A 9,586-nucleotide genomic window follows, 5' to 3' on the forward strand; every position below is an offset into this window, starting at 1 on the left:
GAACCAATGATATTTCAATCGGGTTGGTTTGGTTCGGTTTTCAACTTTTTTTAAAATGGAACCAAACCAAACTAACTGGTTTGGTTCGGTTTGGTTTGGAGGATCGGTTTACCATGTTTATTTTTTAAAACATTATATTCATTACTTTTTAAAAATTTAAGCCCTTTATATTTTTAGGGCTTTAAATATTAGACCCTAGCCCTTTAAATTGACACCTGTATTTATGGGCCATGCTACGGACCATCTGATAGGGGGGTGTAATTGGAATGGTTTGGACCGATTTTTGGTCAAAAAAAGGTCTGAACCAATGATATTTCAATCGGGTTGGTTTGGTTTTCAACTTTTTTTTAAAATGGAACCAAACCAAACTAACTGGTTTGGTTCGGTTTGGTTTGGAGGATCGGTTTACCATGTTTATTTTTTAAAACATTATATTCATTACTATATTCTCCACTACCGTGTTTTTTTTGTCAATTTTGTGCTATTATTTTTTAAATTAATACATTTCATGTCATTATTGCATGCTCTATTTTTTCAAACAAATTAGAAGTTGCCCTTAATCCATACGAAATAGTGACATGATTTCTATTGTATCATGAAATAAGTTGACAATCAAATATAAAAGTTAACACTTGACATCAAAATTTTGGAAAGGGATTTCAAAGCTTAAAAAATAGAACACAACAAAACACACATCAATTATTATGTTTCATACCTCAAACACGCATAAAAACTATTTTATAACAAGACTAGAAGGAATTTTGTTGAAGAAGAAGAAACAAAAAAGGTTAAAAAAAATGAAAATTAACAAAGAGAACATGAACACGAAAAGACGACCATATATCAAAATGATAGTAGTGAGAGAAACAATGGTTGCAGGCAGCCAGAGCAGCAGTTTAGTGAAAACATATTTTTTGTGACTTATGGCTCCTACTTTCTATATTTTAGAGTTTGGTTTTAGCTACGTGTTATGCTGAAAGAAAATGTAAACAAAAATGGGTAATGGTTGGACCGATAAAAAATTTGAGCTTAATTATGGGTGAAATAAAATAATTAGAGTGTCATTATTTCCATTCGTTCTGTTCATCGGTTTGGCGGTTCCTAAAAACTAAAACCGAGAACCAAACCAAACCATATCGGTTTTTATTAGTCTGGTTCGGTTTTAGAACTAAACCAATAAAAATTGGTTTTATTTCTGTTTAGTTTGATTTAGGTTGTCGGTTTAATTGAATTTTTCTGATCCGCTTACACCCTTGTTGTCTTTTCAAATAAAACTTTATTCGTAATCAATGTGAAATTTTAGTTTTTCTTAATATATGTTTAGTGATATATCTTTAAATTTATTTATAAAAAATTGAAATTTGGATAAAAGAAACACAATGAACATTTAATCCAACAGTTTAACAAGAATCACTCAACAAAAGAAGACCCTAAATTTACCCACTAATCCAACCACGAAAGATCTCTGTCAAATATATTTGAATTAATAAGCCATTCTCAAACTAACAGTTTAATCATCCCTAGTATTTTGTTAAGGATCAATATCCAACCAAAGATGCGAACTTTATTACGCACCTTTGTTTTCAACAAACTTGACAGAACACAAGACATTTCAGCCTTCAACACCAGTCCGCAATTAATAGACTCTTGCATCCTTAAATAACAACTTTTATGCCTTCGCCAAACATACGATTCCTTCAAAATAGGATCTGACTTCACATTCTGCATAATCATTAACAAATTAGCAAGCATTACTGTATCTACATCCGAAATATGATTAATTGTAAGTCAATTATCCCAAACTCATCTATCTTCAATCCAATCGCTTAGATTAGGGGTGAGAATAGGCCAGACAAAACTAAAACTTAAAAGCCTTGAGTCTAGACTATGATAAAAAATTTAAGGCCTGATCCTCACCTATGTCCTATTATAGGTTCGTTTGCATGGCCAGACTTATTTAAAAGTGTGTTTCACATTAAGACTTTCAACTATACCATTTTATCTAGGATTTTGCATAGACAACAAAGATTTTTATAGACTATTTTGTAGGAGTGAAATTGAATCCATTAAGTCAAAATTCATTCAATACATTTACTGATCCTATGGATTAATTTTATCATATACTTTAAGACAGTTAAATTATTTTTCAAAAAATTAATAATGTTTTTTCAAAAATAAAAAAATTTATTTTTTTCGAATAAGCAAAAAATCGAGTTTCTCAGAAATACAAAAAACTTATTTTTGAAAAAACAAAGAGATTTTTTCAGGAAAAAAAAACTTTTTCAGAAAAAGGAAAAAAAATGATTTTGTTTCGAAGAAAACGAAAACTCGAGTTTTTTAAGGAAAAATGAAAAAAAGCGAGTTTTTTAGAAAAACCAAAAATTAAGTTTGTTTAAAAAAAACGGAAAAAATCGATTTTTTTAGGAAAAACTAAAAATCATTTTTTTCGAAAATATAAAATATCGGGTTTTTTTCTTCGTAAAAACGAATAAAAATCAATTTTTTTTCAAAAAATTGTAAATTGGGTTTTGTGAAAAAATCAAGTATTTTCAGAAGAAAATATCTTACCCCACCCCCTTGGATCTCTCATACGCCGTGCGAGTTGCCTAAAATTAGGGGTAGCAAAACGGGCCGTTTGCCCCGTCTAAAGCCCACAACAAACGAGCGGGGCAGACAAGCTCGCCAAGTGAAATGGGCTTAAAAATGATGCCCGCCCCGCCAAGATGACGGGTTGGCGGGCAGGGTGCTTGCCCGCCTATTTTTTATTTATACTTATTTTTTATTTTTTTAATAGATTAATAGGCTTTTTTACTTTTAAATTAACTTTTTCACTTATTTTTTAAAACAATTTTATAAAAGCATCTTTTAAACAAATTTTAATTAAAAAAATAATACATATATTTACAAATAAATATATAAATTAAAACCATCAAGTATTAAAATTACTAGAAATAACTAAAAAATGCAAACTTAATACGAGACGGGCTAAACGAATAGGCAAGTCGGATTTTGGCGGGCGGCGGACTTTGGCGGGTTGAGCTTTGGTGAGCGGCAGATTTTGGCGGGGCAAGCTTTGATAGGTGGCGGACCCAAAATCCCAACCCAACCCGCCAATTTTTGGCGGGTGGACGGGCCAGCCTGGAAGACCACGACCCATTTTTCCACCCCTACCTAAAATGCCCTCTGCTTCCGTAGATGTACCTCCGGAAGCACCCTTTTTTGTTTAATGTTGCTTTGTTCCGTAGATGTACACACAGAAGCTTCCTCTCCCCCAATTCTCAGTTTTTACAAACTCTCCAAACCTCCAAACCTTAAATATCAAACTTCACAAAATTTATTTTCTTCATCTTGAGTTCGGCTGATAACGTCAACATCAACTATCATCACATTCCAACAACTTTTAAACTCAATTTAATCGGGTAAGTATTCAAATTTTAGAGTTATTTTAGAGTTTTTGTAATAGAGTTTGAATTCAATTTTTAGGTGTAGAAATGATTGAGTAGTTTTATAAATATAGTTTAGAGACAATGTAGGTAGTGTTTAATGTGTAAAACGGACGACCAAGCCACCAAAATGGGGTTTTTAACCCTCTGCAACAGTGACTAGACGCCATTGTTGCATTTTGGAGGTTTCAGAATCTTCCGTAGATGCATCTACGAAAGACTGGAACGTTGGGTCATTTCGTAGATGCACCTACGGAAGAAACTCAATTATTTAAAACTTAAGGTACTTTCGTAGACGCATCTACGGAAGAACAAATATATTTTTTTCATTCTTTTCTTGTTATAACTACATAGTATCTAACTCAATTTTATTTGTATCACAGAACAAACATTATGGTCGACCATCCAGACCGTATTATACATAGGAGGACTGCACAACATGCATCTGTGCGGCGTTAACGAATGCGTGTAGCATCACAGGTGAATGATAGAGTTGTTGTTTCATCTGATGTACCTGCTACACCCGTTCCAGCTAGGCCTTCTCCATTCGTTCCAGTCAAGGGGCCTTCACCATCCGTTTAAGCTGAGAGCCTTCTCCATCTACTACTTCATCACGGAGGCCTCAGGATGATGCTGAGGGTTCCTCACAGATGCCATCCTCCCAAAGATGTCGACGAGGCAACTCTTCTACTTCTGTGCCAGTTCCAGTGACGGCAAGGCAGGATCTTCGATGCCACCTCCTGAGCTGCACGAGGATGATCCGGTGCCGGAGCCTGTCTTGTACCTGGGGGTTCTTGTAGATGCATCCCTGTTGACAAGGTATGCAGATCATTTAGCCAGGCGTATCTGTGATAGGGAGGTAAATTTTCTTTAGTTATTACTTATTACTTATTTTATTCAGTTTATGAATTTTCTTGAAGGTAACCGTCTTTTTTTTTGGAAAATTTAGGAGAGGGATCCCCAGAGGTTCTACAACCATGACTAGGAGATTTCCGCTCTCGCGCATCCTAACGAGTCGTGGTTCCTTGATGCACTCGCAACTTCTGAGCTGAGGGACCTCTGTCAGGTCGACTTCCAAACGATCCACAATGGGATGCTGATGGCATTTGCAGAGATGTGGCATCCAGAGACTTTGTCCTTTCATCTTCCTCACGGTGAGATTACCATTACTCTTGACGATATTGCATGCCTCTTGCATCTACCTATAAAGGTACCCTCCTTAGTCATAATATGTTGCCGAAGGAGGAAGCGATGGAGATGCTGATTGAGGAGCTAGGGGGATGATATTGTTAACCCGCTTGAGGAGGTAGAGAGGACCCGCGGGGCGCACGTGAGGTTTCATCCTTGCATCTGATACATGATGCAGACCTTCTTGCGACACATGAGGCTGCTGATGACAAGGCAGGGGCAGATATACACAGAGAGTGGGTGCTGAGATGTTACTTCCTATATTTGATAGACACTCAGCTCTTTGTGGACACGAGCTCGACGTACACAAACATTGTTTACCTAACGTACTTATCAGATGTCGCACGTGTCCATGAATATAACTGGGTAGCAGTTACACTGACGTACACCTACCACTAACTTGGAGAGGGATGCCCGTGGAAGGCAATGTATGTGGCTGGCAGTTGTACCCTCTTAGTGGTAACAATCTTATATCCTTCTAAAATTTCTAAATTTATTATATATTTGTCATAGTATGTTTGATCACCGTGTTTTTTCCAAGATATGATACTACAACACTTCCCTGACATTATTGGCTGGGGAGAGGTGTCGGGTTACACAGAGGCCATGTCGCGGACCAGAGCCTTCGCCCCCTCATAGAGAATCAGGTGTCGGATCCTTATAGGCAATATCTTGACCGCATGGTTGATGAGGAGAAAACGTCCACTACGACTACTACGCTGATCACCATGAGACAGTTCCGTTTGATGATATCGTACTATATTCTTGATGGTTGGCTGCCAGTTCGACCATCGTTGTTTGTTATCTTCCGGAGCGCGTCATGCAGCAGTTCGGCTACCAGAAGACAATACCTCGCCACCTTTCAGACTCCGCTCCTATAGCCATGACCCCGTCGACAATTAGATGAGGTCTTTGCAGACGTAGAGCACAACATGGTTCCTGTCGAGGCTCGGGCGACCATATCCGAGAGGGACTGAAACTGCATCGACGGGTATCCCACCTGGTACTACAGAGTGTCATCCCATACATGCTTCCCACCGCACTTGGATCACCGCCTTGACCAGCCCACGAGGAGATTTTGCGGACTCCTCAGGCTCAGATGGACCATACTCAGGATGTTCTTCCTCGGTGTCGTGAGATAGTTGACATGGCGCGGACATGCATTGCCGATGGTTTATTCCCTGAGGGGTCTAATGGAAGACGTTTAGTTGAGGGTATCCTTAGAGTGGCAGAGGAGGCATTTTTTACCATAGAAACCGTGATAGGACAGATGTGGCATTCGACGGATTGCATGGTGGACGCAGAGGCGGAGTCAGAGCCAGAGGTAGAGGAGAGGTGCATGATGATGTCCGACACACAGAGTAGTGATGCCTATGATTTATTTGATATATGTATTTTGATTTCATTTATGTACGTTACTTTGATATATGTATTCGACATTTTTGGCCGACTATTTATACGATGTATTTTTTTGGTGTACTATTTACTATTGTCTTTAAATTGCATTACTTTAATTTATTGTAATTGGGTTTTTCATTGTTGTTATAAAAATTGAGTTTTGGAATGAAATGTATGTCATTTGAAAATATAGCAGACGGTTCCGTATGTGCATCTACGAAACACTCTATTTTAACACGTTCCGTAGATGCACTTACGAAAATAAATAAATTTTTTGAAAAATGTGTTTCCGGATGTGCATTCATCAAAGAAGGGGGCATAATTAAAATTTCGCCAGATAATTAAGAGATTCAAGAGATGAATTGAGATTTACTCTTTTAGAACTAAAAAAACCAATTTTTTCAAAAATAATTTTTTTTCTGAAATAAGAAAAATCATGCGAAAATTTGAGTTTTTTTCTTGGGTAATGGATCAGGGTGATACTTCGTGTATTTTATGTCAAAATCAGTTTTAGTTGACCAATCATCTATTTGTTATGTGTAAAGTCGCGGCTTCAGGTGGTCCGGGATTTTTAAATTGTGAACTAGTAGAAGACCCGTGCGTCCGCACGGGTAATTCAAATCTTAAGATGAATAATGTATTACAAACGAAAAAAAAGTTTAAAATTCGAATAATAAAAATTGAAGAGTCTTAAAGACAAGTAATAATAAAAATTGTGTTGTGCAAAGGGCCCTAAAAATTAAAGAGTCTTAAAGACAAGTAATGATAAAAATTGTGTTGTGCAAAGGGCCCTAAAAATTGAAGAGTCTTAAAGACAAGTAATGATAAAAATTATGTTGGGCAAAGGGCCCTAAAAATTGAAGAGTCTTTTTTTTTTACAGAAACCAGGTTAACTCATGTAATGATAAAAATTGTGTTGTGCAAAGGGCCCTAAAAATTGAAAAGTCTTAAAGACAAGTAATGATAAAAATTGTGTTGTGCAAAGGGCCCTAAAAATTGAAGAGTCTAAATTGTTAATACTTAGACAAGTAATGTTGATTTCAAATGTAATGATTATAGCAAAAAATATTTTTTGTTAATGATTATAGCAAGCTATAATTAAATGATTCAATGTTTTGTTCTCAAAATTGCGAATTTTTTTTTTACTATGCAGGTTTAAAAAAATGCAAAAAAAACCCGTTTTTTTAGAAAATTTATCAAAGTGTTTATGTTTGTATATTTTTTTAAATATGGTTATTTAATTTTTTCTTGAAATTATAATAATTGTGGTGTTTGTATTTACACTTATACAAACACTCAAGAAAGTAGAATTATAAAACATGGAACTATTTAATGCAGCAACAGTTATTATTTTGACAATCTCCGTGTAGGGGACCTAGATATCTCGCACAAGCCGTTGAACATGCTCGGAGATTACACTGAAACCCTATCCCTATTCCCTGATGCCTTCCAACAACGATAATCTTTACATTCCTCAGGAGGACCTGTAAAATTATTTGGAAAGATGGTAGAACTAGTGACACCCGATGCCAATACTACGACAATGCATAGAATGGCAAAGGTATAAGATTTTTGTTATGTAAGCTACTCCATGTGTTTCTATTTATAAGAAAAAATTATTTTTTAATTTATTGAATAATTGATATATCGGTATTATTAAAATATCTCTATAATTAATATAATTATTAGAATATCTTTATAATCAATATAATCATAATGGTATATTATTAGCTTCTATATTACATTGACACACTTGTATATTATGGAAGCTAATAATACACAATTATGATTATATTGATTATAGAGATATTCTAATAATTATACTAATTATAGAGATATTTTAATAATTGTTTAAATACATTGATTATTTAATAGAATTTTCTTCTAATAAAGAATGGATGATGTATGTTTTTTTAATGAGGGATATATTTATTACAATAGTAAGTTATTGTAACTTACTCCACATTTTGACCATTAACTCTTTTCAATCTATTGGTTAAAATAATAAGTAATTAAATGTGGAGAGAGAAAACCATTATTATATTTATCTATTGGCTAAATATAATAAGTAATGGTTTTCTCTCTCCACATTTAATTACTTATTATTTTAACCAATAGATTGAAAATAATAAATGGTCAAGATGTGGAGTAAGTTACAATAACTTACTCTTGGAGTAAATATATCCCTCCTCTTTTTTAATATTTAATTATTTGGTAAACATTTATTTTTATTTATAAAATATTAAAAATATATTTCTTATATTATAAACAAGTTTTGCCTTTTTAGTATTATTAAAAAATTAATTAATTTGATTTATATATATATATATATATATATATATATATATATATATATTGATAGGTATATTAATTATTCAATTAATTAAAAATATCAAAATGTGATTATAATATAGAACGGAAGTAGTACTACTCTCTATATCAAACAATAATTGTTATATTTACAAATAAAATAAAGAGTTAAGTTTCATTTTAGTTCAAAAAAAATTGTAAAATTCAATTTAACTTGTGAAAAATATTAAATACACTTTCGTCCAGAGAAAAATAAATCGGAATAACTTAGGGCTTATTTGAATAAGTTTTGCTTTTTAATTTTTAGAATATATTTATTAAATTGTTTTAGAAAAGTGTTTTTAAGAAGAGAGCAAATAAAAAAATTGTTTGGTAATATAACTTTTCAAAACTGTTTTGGAAATGAGAAAATGAAAAAAAATTATTTGATTATTTAATTTTCCAAAACAGTTTTAATGATAATTGAATAACTATTTTTGTATTATAACTATTCAAATAATAAATATTTTTTTAAAATTAACGTAACAAATAAGGATTCTTTTTTATGTATCTTTAATGCAAATGTAATCATATAATTGGAAAAAGGATGGGTAAATTACCCGAGTGATGTGGCATAACATTAACAATTTATATTTTATTTTTAATAATGATTATTAATATTTTTTTAATTTTTTCTTATTGATATATTTTGAAAAGACTTTTATCTCCTTCCTTCCCATTACTTCATCTTCATCCCTAGTTCTTATTTTATCGCTCACCTTCTGTTGTTGTCTTCTTTTTTTTTTTTTTACAATTTGGGATATATTATTTATTTCTCTAAAATTGATGTGGAAAAAAGAACAATTCCAATCACGCTAGTAGAAAAAACGATTCCGGGTGTGTTCGAAATTGAATTTTGTTTGGGATAAATTCTTACCGGCGAATTATCTGCAATTATTTCTCAATCTGAAATTGATATTGACAATTCTTTAATTATCAATTCTTTATTTTCAATTGGATGATTTCACTGCAAGAAATCCTCTCCCCAGCGACATATTTTAGCGACGTGGAAAACACGTGGCTCATTATTTCCTGTAGCGACGTGAAAAACACTTCGTAACCTGTTTTTAAATTTTAAATAACTTTATAGCCATAAAGTAATCAGAAGTCAGATATTGGGTTACATGAAAAAAGTTGCGACGTGGGATACAACGTCGCTACATTAAATTTATAAATTAAAATATAAAAAGCTATAACGTTCACATGGG

The sequence above is a fragment of the Vicia villosa genome, linkage group LG6 (genome assembly GCF_029867415.1).
Source record: "Vicia villosa cultivar HV-30 ecotype Madison, WI linkage group LG6, Vvil1.0, whole genome shotgun sequence".
Classification (NCBI taxonomy): domain Eukaryota; kingdom Viridiplantae; phylum Streptophyta; class Magnoliopsida; order Fabales; family Fabaceae; genus Vicia; species Vicia villosa.